The sequence below is a fragment of the Polypterus senegalus genome, chromosome 5, assembly GCF_016835505.1.
Source record: "Polypterus senegalus isolate Bchr_013 chromosome 5, ASM1683550v1, whole genome shotgun sequence".
In the NCBI taxonomy this organism is placed as follows: Eukaryota; Metazoa; Chordata; class Cladistia; order Polypteriformes; family Polypteridae; genus Polypterus; species Polypterus senegalus.
The window spans coordinates 29,812,503-29,831,863 of NC_053158.1; positions in this window are offsets into that span (position 1 = coordinate 29,812,503).

Here is a 19,361-nt window from a genome sequence, read left to right on the forward strand (position 1 = left end):
ACATAGAAAAAGAGTAGTCCGATGACCAGGGTGGACAGAAAAAACAGAAAAAAAACTCCAGACGGCTGGAGAAAAAAAATAAAAATTGCAGGGGGACCGCCCAGTCCCCTCTGGGCATTCTACTTAACATAAATGAAACAGTCCTCTTTGTAGTTAGGGTTCTCACGGAGTCACTTGATGTTGATGGTCATACAGACTTCTGGCTTTTAATCCATCCATCATTGTTGGAACATCACGGTGCTTTGAGTGGATGGTGGTGGCGAAAGCCAACACCAAAAGGATACTGGAAAAGGAAACAGAAGAAAGAGTAGGGGTTAGTACAGATTTTAGAGCCACCATGAATAGTTATTATAATTAGTTGGATATACAGAGTATCAGGATTTTAATTACAGTGAAGTTATGAGAAGGCCATGTTAAAGTAATGTGTTTTCAGCAGTTTTTTAAAGTGCTCCACCGTATCAGCCTGGCGAATTCCTATTGGCAGGCTATTCCAGATTTTAGGTGCATAACAGCAGAAGGCCACCTCACCACTTCTTTTAAGTTTTGCTCTTGGAATTCTAAGCGGACACTCATTTGAGGATCTGAGGTTACAATTTGGAATATAAGGTGTCAGACATTCCGATATATAAGATGGGGTGAGATTATTTAAGGCTTTATAAACCATAAGCAGAATTTTAAAGTCAATCCTGAATGACACAGATAACCAGACATCAAAACTGGAGAAATGTGTTCGGATTTTCTTTTCCTAGTTAGGATTCTAGCAGCTGCATTCTGTACTAGTTGCAAACGATTTATGTCTTTTTTGGGTAGTCCAGAGAGGAGTGCGTTACAGTAATCTAGTCAACTGAAAACAAACATGTGAACTAATTTCTCAGCATCTTTCAATGATATAAGAGGTCTAACTTTTGCTATGTTTCTTAAGTGAAAAAATGCTGTCCTAGTGATCTGATTAATATGCGATTTAAAATTCAGATTACAGTCAACAATTACCCCTAAGTTCTTTACCTCCGTCTTGACTTTTAATCCTAATGTATCCAGTTTATTTCTAATGGCCTCATTGTATCCATTATTGCCAATCACTAAGATTTCAGTTTTCTCTTTATTTAACTTGAGAAAGTTACTATTCATCCATTCAGAAATACAAGTAAGACATTGTGTTAGTGAATCAAGAGAATCAGGGTCATCAGGTGCTATTGATAAATACAGCTGTGTGTCATCAGCATAGCTGTGGTAGCTTACGTTGTGCTATATATCTAAATACTTTACTTAGTGTTAACAAGACTGAAACAGCATCAATGGGATATGCGAGGTGGTAATAAAGATATTTTTAATGTGTCTTTTAATCAGTTACTACTATGTAAAAAGACCTCAACTAAAGCTTTGTTAGTGATATGCGGTAATAACTGACTATTATATGAACTATAAAAGTTCTGTTGTAAAGTACTAACACGTGCTTTTTGATGGATGAAATACACATTATAGTGGCTGTGGTTATAGATGAGTGAAAAGATTTGGGAGAAACTGAATTTGCAGCAAAATGATTGACGTGAAATTGAATTTGCAGGGAGGTTTAGTGTTTCACATCACAAAAAAAAATTGCACAAGAAGAGAAGTGTTTAGCTCCTGTCTGGAAGTTTCTCCATGCATTAATTCTGCTTATTGTTTAGCATTTAAAGATTTATGAAAATATACATATATATAGATATATATAATCACCGACTGTGTGTATATCTTCAATTAGGATAATGTCGTTGCCAAGTAATGGGCGAGGGTTTGGGGTTTGGCAGTGACAACCTTACATGCAGTGAGATTTTCCTGTGGTGAAAACACAGTAAGGGCTGGTATTTACTTGACGTTACACAGACACTGCTGCTACACAAGAAAGTGCACTGACTATACTTGCGCGCATACTTTATGTGAAAATGGAGGATTCCACCAGGTGACAGTGAGAGATGCTGTTGCAAAGGTGGAAAAAAAAGACTGAAACAGCGACACAGAAGATGGTATGTGAGACCTTTAAATGTATTGTGTCTTTATGATGGATGAATATGCAAAACTTGCATTGCCTATGTGAGAAATGAAGGAAGAAGAGCGCCATGAATACTTTCGTATGTCAGCATTTAAGTTTGATGATTTACTTGGCATTGAAACATTCATCAGACATCGAAGCACACTCATCGAACATGTTGAAGCTGCAATACAGCTTGCAGTCACACTGTGTTATCTTGCAACAGCCGAATCCCCACTTGTTCTCTTTGCTTTACACGGACGTATCTGTCTCAAACTTGCTTCCATCATGTCTAACATGTTTCCACATTCACTTTCAAAGAGTTGTTGATTTAATGCCAGCTGTACCGACAGACATGTTTGTCACTATAGAGATATTGATAGTAAACAATGATGCTGATGTAACATACCAAATCTCGAACACACTCACCACTCAAATTTTTTCTGGCACTGCAACTCACACACGCATTGTGTTAATTTTGACAATATGCTAAGAGGACAATTGAAAGGAGAGCTAGAAATGCGTGGCGGGCATGATGCTTGCACATAAGCGTTCTCAGCGTTAAGTATAACTCGGCCCTAATGTGCACAATGGGAGGTTTTGTTGTGTCTTCATGTGTACAACGGTTCCCATTTTTCAAGAAACGTACTGTAATCCTTCAGACAGAACGTGAGATAAATTGAATTGATTTTACCAGAGTGGTGCGGATTAGTGAAAAAAAAAACATCAGGAAGTAACTTTTCTTCTTTTTCATCCATAAGAAAAAACGTTTAAACCCAAAAAACTCTTCAGTGAGTTTCACATTTCACAAATTTAGTTCTAATTTCTGTGAAATTGTATGCACATTGACACTTGCCTGTTTTGCTTGTCACTACTTGAAATATACTCACTTATCATGGTAAGAATTTCACTATAATGTGTACACATGGCAATAATGAACCTAGAGTACATGCTAATAGTGACCCTATAACATGTGTCATATGATGTGGAGTCCTTGTGACGCGTGAGTTCCTGTCTTGCACCCCAAAACACAAGGCTGATTCTCAGTACCTGAGCAAAACCAACTTTATTCAGCTTGAGACAGGAGCAGGTATTTATTGTAGACGGATCTACCATTTTCCTATACACAGACACAGCCATCAGGCAGGGTCGTGACCAGGTTAATGGCCAAGTAGTATTGTTCCCTGCATTTATAATGTTCTTTGCATCACCCATCAACGGCAAGCGCTTATAACATGACCGTAATCGACTCAGATCTGCTTTAGCTGCGACCTGCTACAGCGTTGGGAGCCCACGCTTGCCCTGGAAACTGCTAAACTTTCTTCCACAGATGTGGCAATCGTGCTTCTGGGTGCTCTTCGGCATGTCGTCACATTCGGGGGAGTCCCAAAAGAGTTCAGAAACCTTACATCCTGTTTTAACTTTTATGTGGTTACTAGTGTTAAATGTTGCTGTTGTCTTGAATATGTTCTAGGTTTACAAATACTAGACATTAACGCTGAAGGTTGGCTGAACTGCCGGTTAGGTGTCTCCTTGGCTGCAAGGACCAGTTTAGGGTTAGGCTAAGGAGACATCAGTTTTTAAAGAGTCATGTTTTTATGGAAAGCTTCCTGCCAAGTAATTTTAACTTCGCTTTAATTGGATTATTTAATGGATTGTTTTTAACTTCCACCAGCACATTTTGCACTACACTTATTGAACACCGTTTAGATTTTTGTACTTTTATACACCTATCCCTTGCTCTGTGTGAGTGTCCTCATCTGCTGGCTCTTCCCTCAGGTATGTTATTGGCGGCAGCGGGATGAAGAGTCTCCCTAGATGAACCGGGAGTGTGGAGCCGACCCACACCATCATATTCCGATCTTTGAAGGAGACTCTCAGCATGAGCTCTCCGCCTCTATTCCTTTTTATGTGTATAACGCTTGTACCTTCTCTTTCAATTGTGCAACCAAAGTCAAACTGACAAACCAGGTGCTCTGTGGGACCAGACACAGATTTTAGCTTTTTATTATGTAATAAGTGTTAAAGAAAAATTAACTGCTTGCAAGCTATTAAGGGTTAAAAGCTGACAAAGCTGTTTTGCTCTAATGGCAGGTTATTCACAAAGGCGTCTGTTCTAAGACAGGATGCAGTAAGCTGACCGAGGACAACTTCCTCTTTAGGAACGCGTCTGTTACACACAGGAAAGATGACCTTTCCTTCTTTAGGGCACACAAAACAGAAATGGTTGGCCGATTTGCACAATATAAGATGAAACGTTTAGATAAACAATATTATGCTTATTGACAAGTAAGGAAGAAAAAATACAAAGCTGATCGAAAAGGCGAATCTGCGCTCTTCTGCCTTGCAACACATGAATCCATGTACTTGTCTGTGACTGAATTAAAGCTGATTGATTGAACTATTCCTGTCTTCCTCTGAGGTTTCTTCCACAAAGGTAAAGTTCTTAAGGATGTTAACACTTAGAGTGGGTTACCTTTTTTTTCCACCACCCTCTCAGAAGCTAATCGTTTAATCCATGTTATTGTCATGGGGAGCTGGTAGCACTGGGCACATACCAGAAACCAACCAGTTCATGAAAGGGCACACTTACCCACAATTCAGAGTCGTCAAGTAACCAAATACTCCATTTCTTAGTAACAAACAGCTAATTACAAATGGGCACTGGCACAATGGTTTGTACATCAGTCTTGGTTTGAGGCATTATTTTTGTGGCATTTGCATGTTTTCCACATGTCTTTCAACATTTTCGTCAGATACTCTGCTTTTCTTCCGCATCCCAAAGATGTAAGCATTAAATTGGCTTAATGTGACTGAGTGAGCCCTATGATGGACTGGCACTCTATCCAGGATTGGTTTCAGCCTTATTGTCAAAGCTGCTGGAATTAGATCCAGCTTTCATAACCTTGAATCTGGTTATGCGGTTTTGTAATGACTGGCTGGCTGGATGGATGGATAATGTAAAGCTCAACGTCTTAATAATTTCATGGATCGACGCATCAATAAGTGAATTATTAATGCAACAGCTTTCAAAGTAGATATACAGTACATAAGAATGAAAACGTGGAGTCCAAAATAGAAATGACAATAAAATGATGTAGACGCACATCAAAAGATAATATCTGAATGTGAAGTTAAGAATTATAAAAAATATATGATATTTAATAATTAAATAAAAGCTGTATATGTCACCTAGAAACTAAAATGTCAGAACATTTGGAAGTAAATGTATTAAAAGCACAAATAATACGAAAAAAAACAAAAAAACAAAACAAAACTGATTCTTCCTTGTCTTTAAGGAAAAAGATTTAGGGTACAACTAACAGATTTATTGGACAGATGCTTAAGAGGCACCGGGATGAAAATGAGAAAATTCTGGCTCAGCTCAGGAACACTACATTTCTTTTGCAGACACTGCATGGATGACACTGCCAAGATAAATTGGAATTTGAATTACTGGAGATACTTGAAAAGAAACTTTTATTAAATCCGTTGCATGCCAACCAAATGGAGGAGCGGATCACTTAATTTTTAAAGATATTGTCACAAACTTAACTTAACAGAGTACAATGGGATATTGTCATATCCTTGGAAATAAACAAATTAAATAAAGTGAATGACACTTCCCCAGCTATAATTACCTGGCACCATAAATGCATTTTAAATTCCCATCAATCACCTCTGTTCATGTCTTCTTTGTGTCTTCACAGTTTTTTTTAATAATTCAAGATCAGGCACTAAACCCACGTGAACTGGACAACAGACCATGAGGCACCAGCAGGGAGAATTGGGGCACAAACAGGGCAACCCCATTTAATGAACAAACCAGAAAAACAACACAAACAACAAGTGCACAATGGCACAACTTATATAATGGCTGCACTTGCCTAATCAAGGTTGGGAATCGCACAGGAGCTCTTCCAGCGTTGAGTACCAGGCCCAAATTGGGACGCCTCCTTCCAGTACCATCTTTAAAAAGCCCTGATCAGAAGGAGGTTTGAGTGCCCTCATTGGGCTTATGCTCAGAGCTGAAGGTGGAAGACAAGATACAGTTAGCATTAGCGCCCCCTCTTGTACTGGAGTGGTACAGCTTAACTCAGCAGAGCCAGGAAGGTGATCCCAAGGCACACATGTATGAGACCCACCTAAATAATGTAATGACTGTACTAGCATCATCTCTGCAATATGGGTGCAGTTAAAACTCCATCTTTACAAGCTAATGACAGCAAGAATTAACAGGGAAGCAAGAAATTCCAAAAGGCAGTTAGGGAAGAAAATGACCAATAATGCAAAAGATAACCCTAAGAGGTTCTTTCAATATTTGAACTGTGAGCTCAATTTAAATAGCAAGAATGGAATATAACATATATACAAGATAATAATGTTCATATTATTTTGCACTTTTAAAGTATACAACATACTGGTGTTACATGGAATATTAAGAAAATACTAATCAGTTTAGAGATTGCAGAGAGTGTCATTAGGATTAAATGGGCCAAAACAAATAAGTTGCTAGGACTAAACAGCATTTTTTAAAGTATGGCTGAATCAGCTAGTAATAATAAACAGAGTATTGTCACCCATGCACGTTGGACGATTTCCTTACAGGCTCTGCCAAGGTATGTAATAACAGAGGGAGAGGTCATTAGCACTAAGAGTGTTGTCTCCTTCTCTCTCCAAAGTGTTGAGAAAACCGCCCAGTGAGGGCAACTGACTCCGCCCCTTCTGCATCAGCATCCACAAAAGCCATAGAGGTGTCATTTCTGGTAAGAGCTGCCAGGCAGAAGGAGGCTCTGCTGTGGAAGTGAGATTGCTTTGATTTATGTTTTCAGTCCTTCTTTGCGGTACACAGCCACTGAAGGGCGCTATTTTTGTTCTTATTTTAAACAACTAAAGGGATGACCCAGTTGGCACCCCAAACGTTTTCCATTTAGTGGAGTTGTCATTCCTGCACCCGGCCACAGTATATTCACATATATTCACATGAAAAAGTAAATACACAGTAATTTAATTTTATGGTTTTACTGGATATTAACTAAAAACTGTCTTTAGCAATAGCCATATGCAACAAGTTAGAAAATGTACGCAACACTTTGGTGATTTTGGGGACTCAGTTAAAGGATTTAACAGTTGGGGCATTTTCATTTTTATTCACTCCATCAAAGAGTCAGTTAGCACATTTTTGTTTATTTATAGTAAGTCATATTCAAAAATAGCAGCTATTACATACTTTAGTAGGCAACATTAAACATGATTTTCAACATTATTTTACAATATCTAATAGTTAAAAATGGAGCCCAAAGAGGCTTGTGGCAGCTCAAAAGCTTTCCTAGACAGCAGATTCCAATTCCAGTGATGTAAAAATGAATCAATTGATGTCCCGTTGTCAGTCACACACCCTCCACAGCCAATGACTTTTCTAGCTCAGATTTTTTAAACATAGCATTTGTGAAAGACGTACTCGATGGAGAGTTAAAATCCCAGTTATCCTCCATCCATCCATTATCCAGCCTGCTATATCCTAACTACAGGGTCACAGGGGTCTGCTGGAGCCAATCCCAGCCAACACAGGGTGTAAGGCAGGAAACAAACCCCAGGTAGGGCGCCAGCCCACCACAGGGCAAATCCCAGTTAGTCTTAAGATAAAATAGTTGGTTGATTCGGCCCATTATAGACAGCAGGTCTAGAGCTTTGCCAATAAATTAAGCTGTCAGAGAAAGACTGAATCATTATAATGTGCAGGTAATGCAGCCGTCAGGTTGTTTTTAGTGTATCATAAATACTGAGTACAGATATGTTCACCTATGCATGTGGGAGACAAATTAAGGGCTTTGTTGACCCACCAAACCAGGGGCTGGCACTAAGTTCTAATACCTTCTCTTCTACTCCCTTTACATAACGGAAGACTGACAGCCACCCCATCGCTGACATCACTTCCTTTGTCTGTTCATCTGGACCCTCCCCTTCCTGCCTGAAGACCATATAACCCACAAACCAGACATCTTGTTTTCAGTTCTGCCCTGAACTCACATCTGAGAGGACATCTATGCAATTATTCAGTGATTTGTTTGGTTTTCAAAGCCTTCAGTTACATGGAGGTCACTAAGGTGGTGTCCCAACTCTTTAGCTTTTTTTTGTCTCCTCTTATATAGCTTAGAGAGCTACAATCATATAAATCTTTTCTTCTTACATTACCTTACTTCAAGCAGCAGGAGAACTGAGCTGGTGAAGAAGCAGCTTGAGCGTGCGCCTCTCCCAGCTTTAGACTGACTTGCATTGAGGATCTGTTTTGTCATCAGGAGCAGCTGTTAGACAAGTAAAAGAGGAAAATATACAAAATAAACAAGATGAACTGAGCTATCTTTTAAAACTTGTACCAGATGCACGTTCTTAATTGACACGTGGGGTTAGTTTTTCATAAATTATTAAAATAGCACAAAAATGCATCACTGTTCGAAAATGTGCATGTACTACTACTCTAATTTTAAATAAAAGAAAAGGGAAAATTGATGACCTGTTGTCAGTCACACACCCTCTACAGCTTTGTCAATTCCACCCGGGGAGGTAAACGTTAACATTATACAAAGTTATTGTCTATCTGTTATACCTTCATTGTTATCACTCTTTAATTTAATATTGTTCTTTATCTGTATGCTGCTATTGGAGTATGTGAATTTCCCCTTGGGACTAATAAAGTATCTATCTATCTATCTATCTATCTATCTATCTATCTATCTATCTATCTATCTATCGGTAAATGTCAGGAAAGTAAACATCATCATGTAATAGCCATTTAGCAGAGTATAAAAATTCAGATTACAAATAACATTATATGAGCAAAACGCCATAAAGTATAATGAAAGTGCAGCGTGCAGAAGTTTCAAAGAAAACAATTTAAAAGAAATGAACGTAATTGACTGTCTAAAATGTATTACTGCCCATCTAAACATGAAGAGGAATGGGTAGCTTAAAATAAAGATTCATATCCCCTTACTACCTATTAGCTGGTACTAAAACTTGGGTGGCTTAAAGCGATCATTATAAAAATGATCGACAGTGACCAGAAACCCCATCTGAAGCATCCAGTTTGTGTTTTTCTTGTTTTTGTGTCAGAAGTAGGATGGAGAAGAAAGGTTTAGGTGGGGGTCAGAGGCAAGAAGAAGGTTGGTATTTTGTTGAATGGTGGAGCGCAGATTGTGTTTCGTCGAAGGTTGGAGGATGGATGCTTTCTTCAGTGAGGTGGGATGGAGTTTTGTTGCAGGAAACACGAGCTTTGGCAGAAGATGAATGATTTTTTGGCAGAGGTAGGGGGGAAGTTGGAGTTTTGCTAGTGGAAGGATGGCATTTTGTTAGAGGGTGGATGACCAAAAACAGACACCATAATATATGACTGGCAAAGCTCCCTCGTTCTTTTAGCATTTTGAGAATGACACTGTTAGTCTTTTCCTAATTTTTGTTTCTAACATTTCATTTATTATTCATAGTTAGCAGATTGGTCTCATCATCTGAGCTTTGAATGAACATGATGGTCTGCAACCTCCGTCTGACCTCATTTCCGTTGATCGTAATTTGTTTATAGAGAATTAAAAAAAAATCACGAATAAAGGAGGCTAAGACACAAATAAACAAACGTAAATTGCTTTTTGTGTAGAGCTCTTGTGAAATCCTCATTAATTTTAAGCTTTCCAGACCCCACCAGGTAACATCTAACTCTTAAATTCCATTAAAGTCAGTATGCAAAAGCTACTCTACTGTGCATATATTTATTTTTTCTAAATTCTACACGAGGCAAAATAGCAAATCAAAAAATTCCCATCAGGTTGCATGAAATATCAAATGGACCTCAACAGCAAGCATTTACATCATAGCACATCAAGTCAAAGATTTTGTTTCCCCCTAAAGTGCCAATTGTGGTCAGATATTCAGAAAGCCGCAAGAGCTGATTGTCTGCTGGTATAATATATCATAATTGTATTTTTGTCCTTTAGACTTTGAACTAAAAAAAGTACAACTATTATGGAAACCTGATTTTACATGCAATATATGAATTAATATTAAATTAACAAAAATAAGAGAAAAATAATATTAACCTTTTGCTTTCTACCAGCTTAATGCCACTTAGAGTTCGCAAAACAATCAACTAAAGGACTCTCAGACTATGAGAAACCAAGATTCTCTGGTCTAATGAAACCAAGACTGTCTGGCCTTAATTGTAATTGTCACGTCTGGATGATGGTCGGCACCACTCATGACCATTCTAACGGTGAAGCATGGTGGTGCTAGCATTATGATGTGGGGTTATGTTTCAAAAGCAGGGACTAAAAAGACTAAACAGGGTTGAGGAAAAGTCGAATGGCACAAAGTACAGAGATAGCCCTAATGAAAACTTGCTCCAGAGATCTCAGGACCTCAGAATGGGCTGAAGGTTCACCTTCCAACAGGACAATGACCCTAAGTGCAAAGCAAAGACTACTCAAGAGTGACGTAGGATCAATTCTGTGAATGTTCTTGAGTGACTTAGCTGGAGCCCAGACTTGAACCCCATCAAAACATCCGTTAAGAGATCTGGAAACGCTGTCCACTGATGGTTTCCATCCAGCCTGGCAGAGCTTGAGAGAATCGGCACAGAAGAATGGCAGGAACTCCCCAAATCTATGTCTGTAAAACTTGTCACAGCATACTGAGGAAGACTCCAGGCTGTAACTGCTACCAAAGGGGCTTCAACTAAGTACAGAGTAAAAGGTCCGAATATTTGTGTCTACTGGATATTTCAGTTTTTTATCTTTGATAAACTTGTAAAAGTTTCTAAAATCTTGTTTTTACTTTGTCATTCTGAGGTGTGGAATGTTGGTTGATTAGGGAACAAATGCATTTAAAAGATTTTAGCATAAGATTGCAACATTACAAAATCTTTAAAGGGCGAGTGGGTCTGAGCACTTTCTGAAGGCACTAAAGTCTTGACAAAAGGCAGCATTTTCAGTTTTGCTCTATAGTGAACATGGTTGACATATCACAGTAAACAAATAATTAAAAAATAATTTATCATATTTGCATGGGCTAAATTCATATCTGATTCCCTTTCTACTATGCTTCAATTAGGCACATGCTTACATTCTGCCTTGGAAGATAACCCTTCTAAAAATGTCAAACAACCAGACCTCTTTAGCCTCAGGTTTTGAAGCTGCCAAATAGCATTCCAAGGAAACACATTTGCTAATTCTTACTTTTTTTCTGAAATAGTGTATGAAGCCCTTTTTTCCATTTTGCCTAAAGTTTCCAGAAAACAAAATTAGCTTCATTCTCAGTACTTTTCAGGTAAAATAAATAAATCTGTATCCAGTTCCTTTCCATTATGTGGTCTCGTACATCTCTGCGATGAAGTTAATAGACGCCTTACAGCTGAATTATATTTAACAAATTATACAATTACTCTTTAGAACAGATTTATAATTAACCTCAGAGATCATCCTACAAGCTCAGAATGTAACACATGTACATAGCCAGAAAATTTAATGTACAGTACAAATGAATGCAGAATGGCAGAAATATATCATAGATGTTTAGTTTAAAAATTATTTGGCCTTCTACTAGTTTTTTTCTTCTCTAAATGAATATTTATCAACAATACATTTTTCACATTTCTACATAATCATTCAATTTTATTTATAATATTACCATCTGGTGGCTTTATTTTATATTATATCTAGAAAAGGTTTGGAAAATAATACATTTCATATAAAACCATGTTTGAGATTGACAGGATTGCCATTTAACTTAGTTTGGACTTGGAATTATGATGCCTTCCACAAGGGACATACCAGGCCTCACTATTGGCATAACACATGTGGAGTATTTGCTAATTTCGTAGGAAGAGCAAATATGGTTGCTGAGGACTGGGTGGGCTGGTCTTTCCAGTTTAGTGTATTAGCACCATCGCATTCACCAAAAATGGATTCAAAGTGAAGCATGGTTAAAAACACTAAAAAGATACAAATTTCTGGTCTCAATAAGGTTTCTATTAAGAGACAGAGGTTGGGAGCATGCTCAGATAGTGCGTTTCCGCACCCACCCCTCGCTGAACCACCTGGATTGGGACCCGAGTGCAGCGGGTGACACATCAGCACCACACTGGAACAGTGTGAGGGTTTTTACGGTGGCTGGAGTCCCAGTCCTGCCACCAACCTCCCAGTTTTTTCCCTGTAAGTTGAAGGACCTCCTTGCAGGGCTAGATGTAAATTAACATCATACCTGGGATGAAGCAACTGCAGGTTAAAGGCCTTGTTTAAGGGTCCAATGGAGTCACTTCTGGCGTTTATGGGATTCGAACTGGCAAAATTCCGATTGCCGGCACAGGTCTCTAGCCCCAGAGCCACCACTCCACCCTTAGGGTTTCTATTAACATAATATAAAGAGTAAAGGAATACCTTCCAGAATGGTGTCAGGGAGAGTGCTGGTTTTGCTTCCATAAGATGCTTTTGCTCCAAGTAAACAAACTCTCATGACTTTAAATCACTTTAATATGAGATTTATCAATGCTACACTGGTGCTGCTACAAGTCTCTGTCATGTTAAAGAATAAGTTCTTTCAAATCAAAGTTATTTCTCCACAGTCATGGTACAATATAGTACGGGGTGGGAGAGCCGCAGTAGCTACAGGTTTTCATTCCAACCCAACTGCTTAATTAGAAACCAATCCCTGGCAATTTCAGACCTTTTTTAATTTTATGGCTTGTTAGTCTACAATGTAAGGTTCTTATATCGTAGATTTTTTACCCTCCAAGGATATCATCCAAATGATTTGAAGCCTAAAACATTTCCAATCTGTTGCATTTTCTATTAAGTGTTTTATTATATCAAACAGTGTATGATGAACACACACAGATGTAAATCAGAACAAACTGGATGGAGAACTGCTGGCTGCTTTGTCATTTACATTTTATTGCTAATAAGGAGCCATTAAAACAGTAAATGTTGCTGTTTAAGATTGAAATAAGCAATTAAGGGTGGGGAACCTTAACAAGCGAAACCACTAAAATGAAGTATCAAAATGTCACTTAAGCAATAAGTGTTTTATCAGCAATAATTGCTTTCTCATTAAGAAACTGGGTTGGAACAAAAACCTGCAGCCACTGCGGCTCTCCAGGACCAACATTGCCCACTCCTGATATAGTATATTTATTTATAGCATGAAATTGTGCTCTTAAGTGAAGCATTTTGTATATAAAGGTGTCATTTAACTTGACTTCTTACTACATTCATAATGGCTAACACGGTACAACACCCAAGTACTAAAGTACAATGAACAAATGGAGACCATGAATTTACCAAATTAATAGATGTGAAACAAAAGACCCACAGTACCACAAATTGCTTGTGTTAAATTAATTCTTACGGTGTATCTGTGGAAACACTTTATGCACGGCTTACACTCTTAAGGTTTGCTTTAACATGGTAAGAATTAACTTTACATGGACAGTGTCATTTTTACCAGTTATGCTCTAACTATAAATGAACTGAGGTGTTTTTCCACACACCCTACCCTCCAAAAGTATCCAGCACATTTGCACCCTTTTTAGCTGTCTCACTCCCTCTCTCTCTGTCTCTGTCTCACTCCCCAAATTCAGCCTCATAATGACTCTGGAGTGTATAGTTCCCCTTCTAGTAAATGTGATTTCTTTAGATTCCACTAGGTTGTTGTTCAAAGACAGACATTTACCTTCAACTGATCATCTTTAAAGGTAGCCTAGATCTGCTCACAGTGACTCTTGTGACGGTAAAGAAACAGTCTTGTGTACTTAGCTATTGACTTCAAAGTCATCTTTATCCAATTTCTATTAGACATTTTATATTTTTATTTAGGGAATATCTGTTGTCACAGCACCACCTGCTGGCAATTCTCGTCTGGAGTAAATATGTCCCCAAATCATACAAATATACAAATTAAAATTAACTTTAAATTAAAAGACAATGAAATGGACCATTAAATGAATATACTGTATAATTTACCTTTATTTATGTACAACAACAACATTTATTTATATAGCACATTTTCATACAAATAATGTAACTCAAAGTGCTTTACATGATGAAGAAAAGAGAAATAAAAAACAAAGTAAGAATTAGAATAAGACAACACTAATTAACATAGAATAAGAGTAAGGTCCGATGGCCAGGGAGGACAGAAAAAACAAAAAACTCCAGACGGCCGGAGAGAAAAAATAAAATCTGCAGGGGTTCCAGGCCACGGGACCGCCCAGCATGCAGCTGATTTTGATTTTTTCTTGTCCACAAAATGATACAATTGAAAATGGCATGTGTAAATATTTCTGTAAATGAGGCATTAATTCCTTACTAAATGAGACTTTTGTGACTATAAATTAGAGGCAGCTAACCTGTAACCTTTGCACCCTGACCCCTCCACTTCTTTCCTTCATCTACCTTCAATATTATTAACTTGGCTTTGGGTTCAAGACCCAAGCTTATTTTCAAGTGTCAGGAAACAGCCTTTTAATAATTTTCCTGGAGTCTGACATTACTTTCATGTTGCCTCCAAGTACACATCATCAGAATTCACTTTATTCATCAGGAACACTAATGTATACCAGGAAATTGTCTTGATAGAACTTGTGTAACATACAAGGACAACACAGAATACAAAAGATAAATATAAGAAGATAAAATATAAAATGAAAAAATATGATGCAGCATACAAGGACATCCATCCATCCATTATCCAACCCGCTGGGGTCTGCTGGAGACAATCCCAGCCAACACAGGGTGCAAGGCAGAAAAGAAACCCCGGGCAGGGCGCCAGCCCACCGCAGCATACAAGGACAATACAAACAAAAAAAGAGATAGTAGGATTAGAATGTCCAGGGAATCTAATGTGTAGGTATGCATCGAGTAGAAGTTCAGACAGCAATACAAAGAATAACTGCACGTGGAAAAAAATGTGTAGGTGACATATTGTTTTAGCTTTCACTGCACAAAGACGTTTGCTGCATGGAAGTCTTTGCAACAGGTGGCACCCTGGGTGAGTCAGATGAGTAGTGATCTTGGCGACCCTCTTCCATACCCTGGACTCATATAGGATAGGTACATTACAAGGCAGATTGGCCTTAGCCTGAACAGAGGCAGCATCAGACCAGACAGTTATAGAAGAGGACAGAATGGACTCGGTGATGGTTGTGTAGAATTGGACCAATATTGCTTGAAGGAGATTGAATTTCCTCAACTGACACAAAAAGAACATTCTCTGATGGGCTTTCTTAATCATGCATGTGATGTTATTGTCCCACTTAAGGTTTTATGACAGCACAATGCCCAGAAACATAAGTGATTCTGTCATCTCAACGGCTAAGCCATTTACTGTATAGCAAGCGACAGGTGAGTAGGTGACTGTTTCCTGAAATCTGTGAGTTTTTTGAATGTTAAGGTCCAAATTATTATGACTGCATCACAATGTCAGATTTTCCACCTCTTGTCTATATATGGTGGGGCAGAAGCGCTTGGTTGGCGCCGACCCGGCACAGACTGACACCGGAGGCACAGGTGAAAATGAAATAAAGATTTTATTTTTCTTCCACTGGGGGATCACATCTTCCTCATGTCCCTCAGCTACAGCACAGTCCCAAAACACACCACACGAAAACACCAAAAATAACCACAAATCACTCCTCTTCCTCCATTACTCCCAGGTAGCTTTGTTGTTGTCATTGTTGTCCTCGTCCTCATGACTCTGGTGCCTAGAGTAGTGGCTTCATGCTCCTCTTATAGTGCCCCCAGAAGTGCTCCAGGTGCTCGTTAACCTACTTCAGGCTGCACTTCCGGGGGTGGTTGAATTCCAGCCCACACGGGCTCGTTAAGCCATGCAGCTCCTCCGGGTGGTGGCCACAGAGCCCAACAGGACTGAGCCCTGAAGTGCCACTCCTGTGGCCCCGATGTAACCCAGGAGGGCTGCCACCACGCGTTCTGGTGGAGGCAGTGTGCATCCCATGGCAGCTCCCCCGGATCCAGTGTCAAAGGGGCATCCCGGTCAGGCATGGGACCCGTCACAATGGACTTGTCATTGTTTGAAATGAGGCATTTGAGTGTTATGTCATCTGCAGATTTAAGAAGTTTAAAGTGTGAAGAGTAGTGGGGAAAATGACACAAACCTGCAGTGGGTCAGACATGTGTGTGCCCAACCACATGTACTGTTTCCTAAATGTAAGAAAGTCAGTGATCCAATGGCAGATTTAACTGGGCAAGTTTCTTAACTGAGGAGCTCTGGGATGATTGTATTGAAAGCAGAGCTAAAGTCCACAAAGAAGATTCTCACTTATACCCCCCCCTGGCTTATCGAGGTATTGGTAAATAAATTCACTGCATCATCCATTGAGCAGTTGGCTCTGTATGCAAACTGAATTGGGTCCAGGAGGTCTTTTGTAGCATTCTTGAGGTAATTCGGAATAAGTCGCTCAAAGGTCTTCATTACCAATGAGGTTAAAGCTGCTGGTCAGTAGTCATTTAGGGCTGTGACCGTTGTTTTATTTTCGCTACTGGAATGATGTTGGAGGTCTAGAAGCAGACAGGAACAGTGCACAGATCTGGAGACTGCGTAAAAAAAGATGAAAATACCGTAGACAACTGGCCTGTACAACGCCTGAGTGTGGAAGGGGAATAAAAAAGCTGCAGACTCAGACCTTAATATTTTTGCTTTTTAAATAAGCTGCAGGCAACTTTTGTGGTGGTTGCAGAACAGGGAAGCTGAAAAGAAGAGGAGTGTACAGTAATAACAGTGAGACGATCAGGTAGATTTATGTCCTATTGTCTTTCAAAGCGACCATAAAACTGATTAGCAAGACTGGAATCAGCAGAATTGTTGAATATTTGTGTCTTGTGTCTTGGAGTTTAACGCCTCTCCAGACTGACGCACCGTCATCTGCAGACAGTTGTTCTTGCAGCTTATCTGAGTACTTTCTTTTCACACCTTTGATCCCTTTCTCAAAAATATACTTGGCTTTGCTGTATTTCTCACGATTGCCAAATCTGAAAGCACACTCCTTGTCTTGGCACAGTCGTCTGAGCTCTGGGGTGAACCAAGATTTATCAGCGCCAATCTTCACAATTGTTTTTGTTGGAGTGCAAACATCTTTACAAAAGCTAATACATGAAGTTACAGCATCAGTATAATCGTCTGTGTTGAAGGTGGCAGTTTGGAGTCCTGAAGCTCATCTATTGCCTTGCTGATCCACTTTCTAACTGTTCATTTTAATTACTTTACTGTTTTCAGCTTTTGTTTGTAAGCAGGAATATGGTGAATTGTAGAATGGCCAAAATTACCAAGAGGGGTCTGGAAGAAGGTGTGATAAGCATCCTTAACAGCTGCACTGCAGTCAGTGATCTAGGACATTTCTATCTCTGGTAGGGCATTTTGTTTGCTGTTAAAATTTAGGAAGGACCTAGCTAAAAATGACATGGTTAAAACCACCCAAAATAATGATTTGCTGTGACCTTTTTTTTTATTTTGCTACTGGAATGATGTTGGAGGTCATGAAGCAGACAGGAACAGTGCTCAGATCCAGAGTCAAGTCAAGTTGGAGAGCATGCACTGGTACAGTGTGTTTCCGCACCCACTACATGTTGAAACAGCTTGGGATCCCTGTTGGCAACCCCCCAGGCAGACACGCGGTCCAGTCCTACCCGCCGGAAATGACCCTCTATCTTCCGCAGCCAGGTATCACATGGGCGACCCCTTGGCCTGGTCCAGCCACTTGGGTCCCCAACAATGAGGATCTTACGAGCTGGATCATCCTCGGGGAAACGCGCCACATGGCCGTAGTGCTGTAACTGACGCTCCCTCACAATGCAGGTAATGTGCCTCATTTGGGACTCAACGAGCAACTGCTCATTTGACACAAAGTCAAACCAACAGTACCCAAGGATTTTCCGGAGAGACACAGTACTAAAGGAGTCCAGTCTTTGTCTCAGGTCACTGCATAGGGTCCATGTCTCACAACCAAATAGTAAAGCAGGAAGCACCAGGATTCTAAAGACTTGGACCTTTGTCCTTTTGCATAGATATCGGGAGCACCACACACCCTTTTCCAGTGACCTCATGACCCCCCATACTCTCCCAATCCATCTACTGACTTCATAGGAAGAGTCACCAGAGACATGAATGTCACTGCCAAGGTAAGTAAACCTCTCAACAAGGTCAACACTCTCTCCGCAAACAGACACACTGCTGATGGCTGTGCCCAAGAGGTCATTAAATGCCCAGATCTTGGTTTTTATCAGGACACTCGCAAGCCCAGACACTCAGACTCCTCACCCAGTCTCTCAAGCGCCCCGATCAGAGCCTCCATTGACTCTGCGAAGATCACAGCATCATCAGCAAATTCAAGATCAGTGAATCTTTCTTCACCAACAGATGCCCCACAGCCGCTGCAGCTCACGACCTTGCCCAACACTCAGTCCATACAAGCATTGAACGGAGTTCTTGCTTCTTGCTCCTACAGATCCAGAGACTGCTTAAAAAAGATGAAAATACCATAGACAACTGGCCTGTACAGTGCCTGAGTGTGGAAGGAGAAATACAAAAGCTGCAGACTCAGGCCTTAATATTTTTGCTTTTTAAATAAGCTGCAGACATCTTTTGCAGTGGTGTCAGGATGGGGAAGCTGAATAGAAGAGAAGTGTATAATAGTAACACTGAGACCATCAGGTAGATTTGTGCAGTCAGTTGTTCTTGCAGCTTATCTGAGTACTTTCTTTTCACACCTTTGATCCCTTTCTCAAAAATGTCCCCTTCTGTATTTCTTAGGATTGCCAGATCTGAAAACACAGAAGGCACAGTAATCTGAGCTCTGAGATGAACCAAAATTTATCAACAAAACAAAACAAAGGTCATAGCAAATCATTATTTTGGGTGATTTTAACCCTGTCATTTTAAACCATGTCCTTCCTAAATATCAACAGCAAACAAAATGCCCTACCAGAGTCTGTGTTGTCGTTTTCAATCTCAGTGATTATCAGCGAGTCGCCACTGCACTTCATGAGCATTAGTTCAGGGGCAAATGTAAACTCAGCCTACAATTACTGAGAATAACTGCCCACTTCTGGTTCACCTCTCAGGACATATACTACAGTGACTGTTCTTTTCTCTGACCCGAGTCTCATCTCCAGCGCCACACTCTTTTCCCTTTCTGTTCCATTAATAAGGATGGACTCCCTATAATTGCGCATATTGAAAAAATATGGGCATGATTAATTCAGAGCTGCACGTTATTAGTAACCATGTAATAGCCTATGCAAAATTATAGTATATAAATAAATTTGCAACAATCAAATAAATTTAAACTACACTCAAA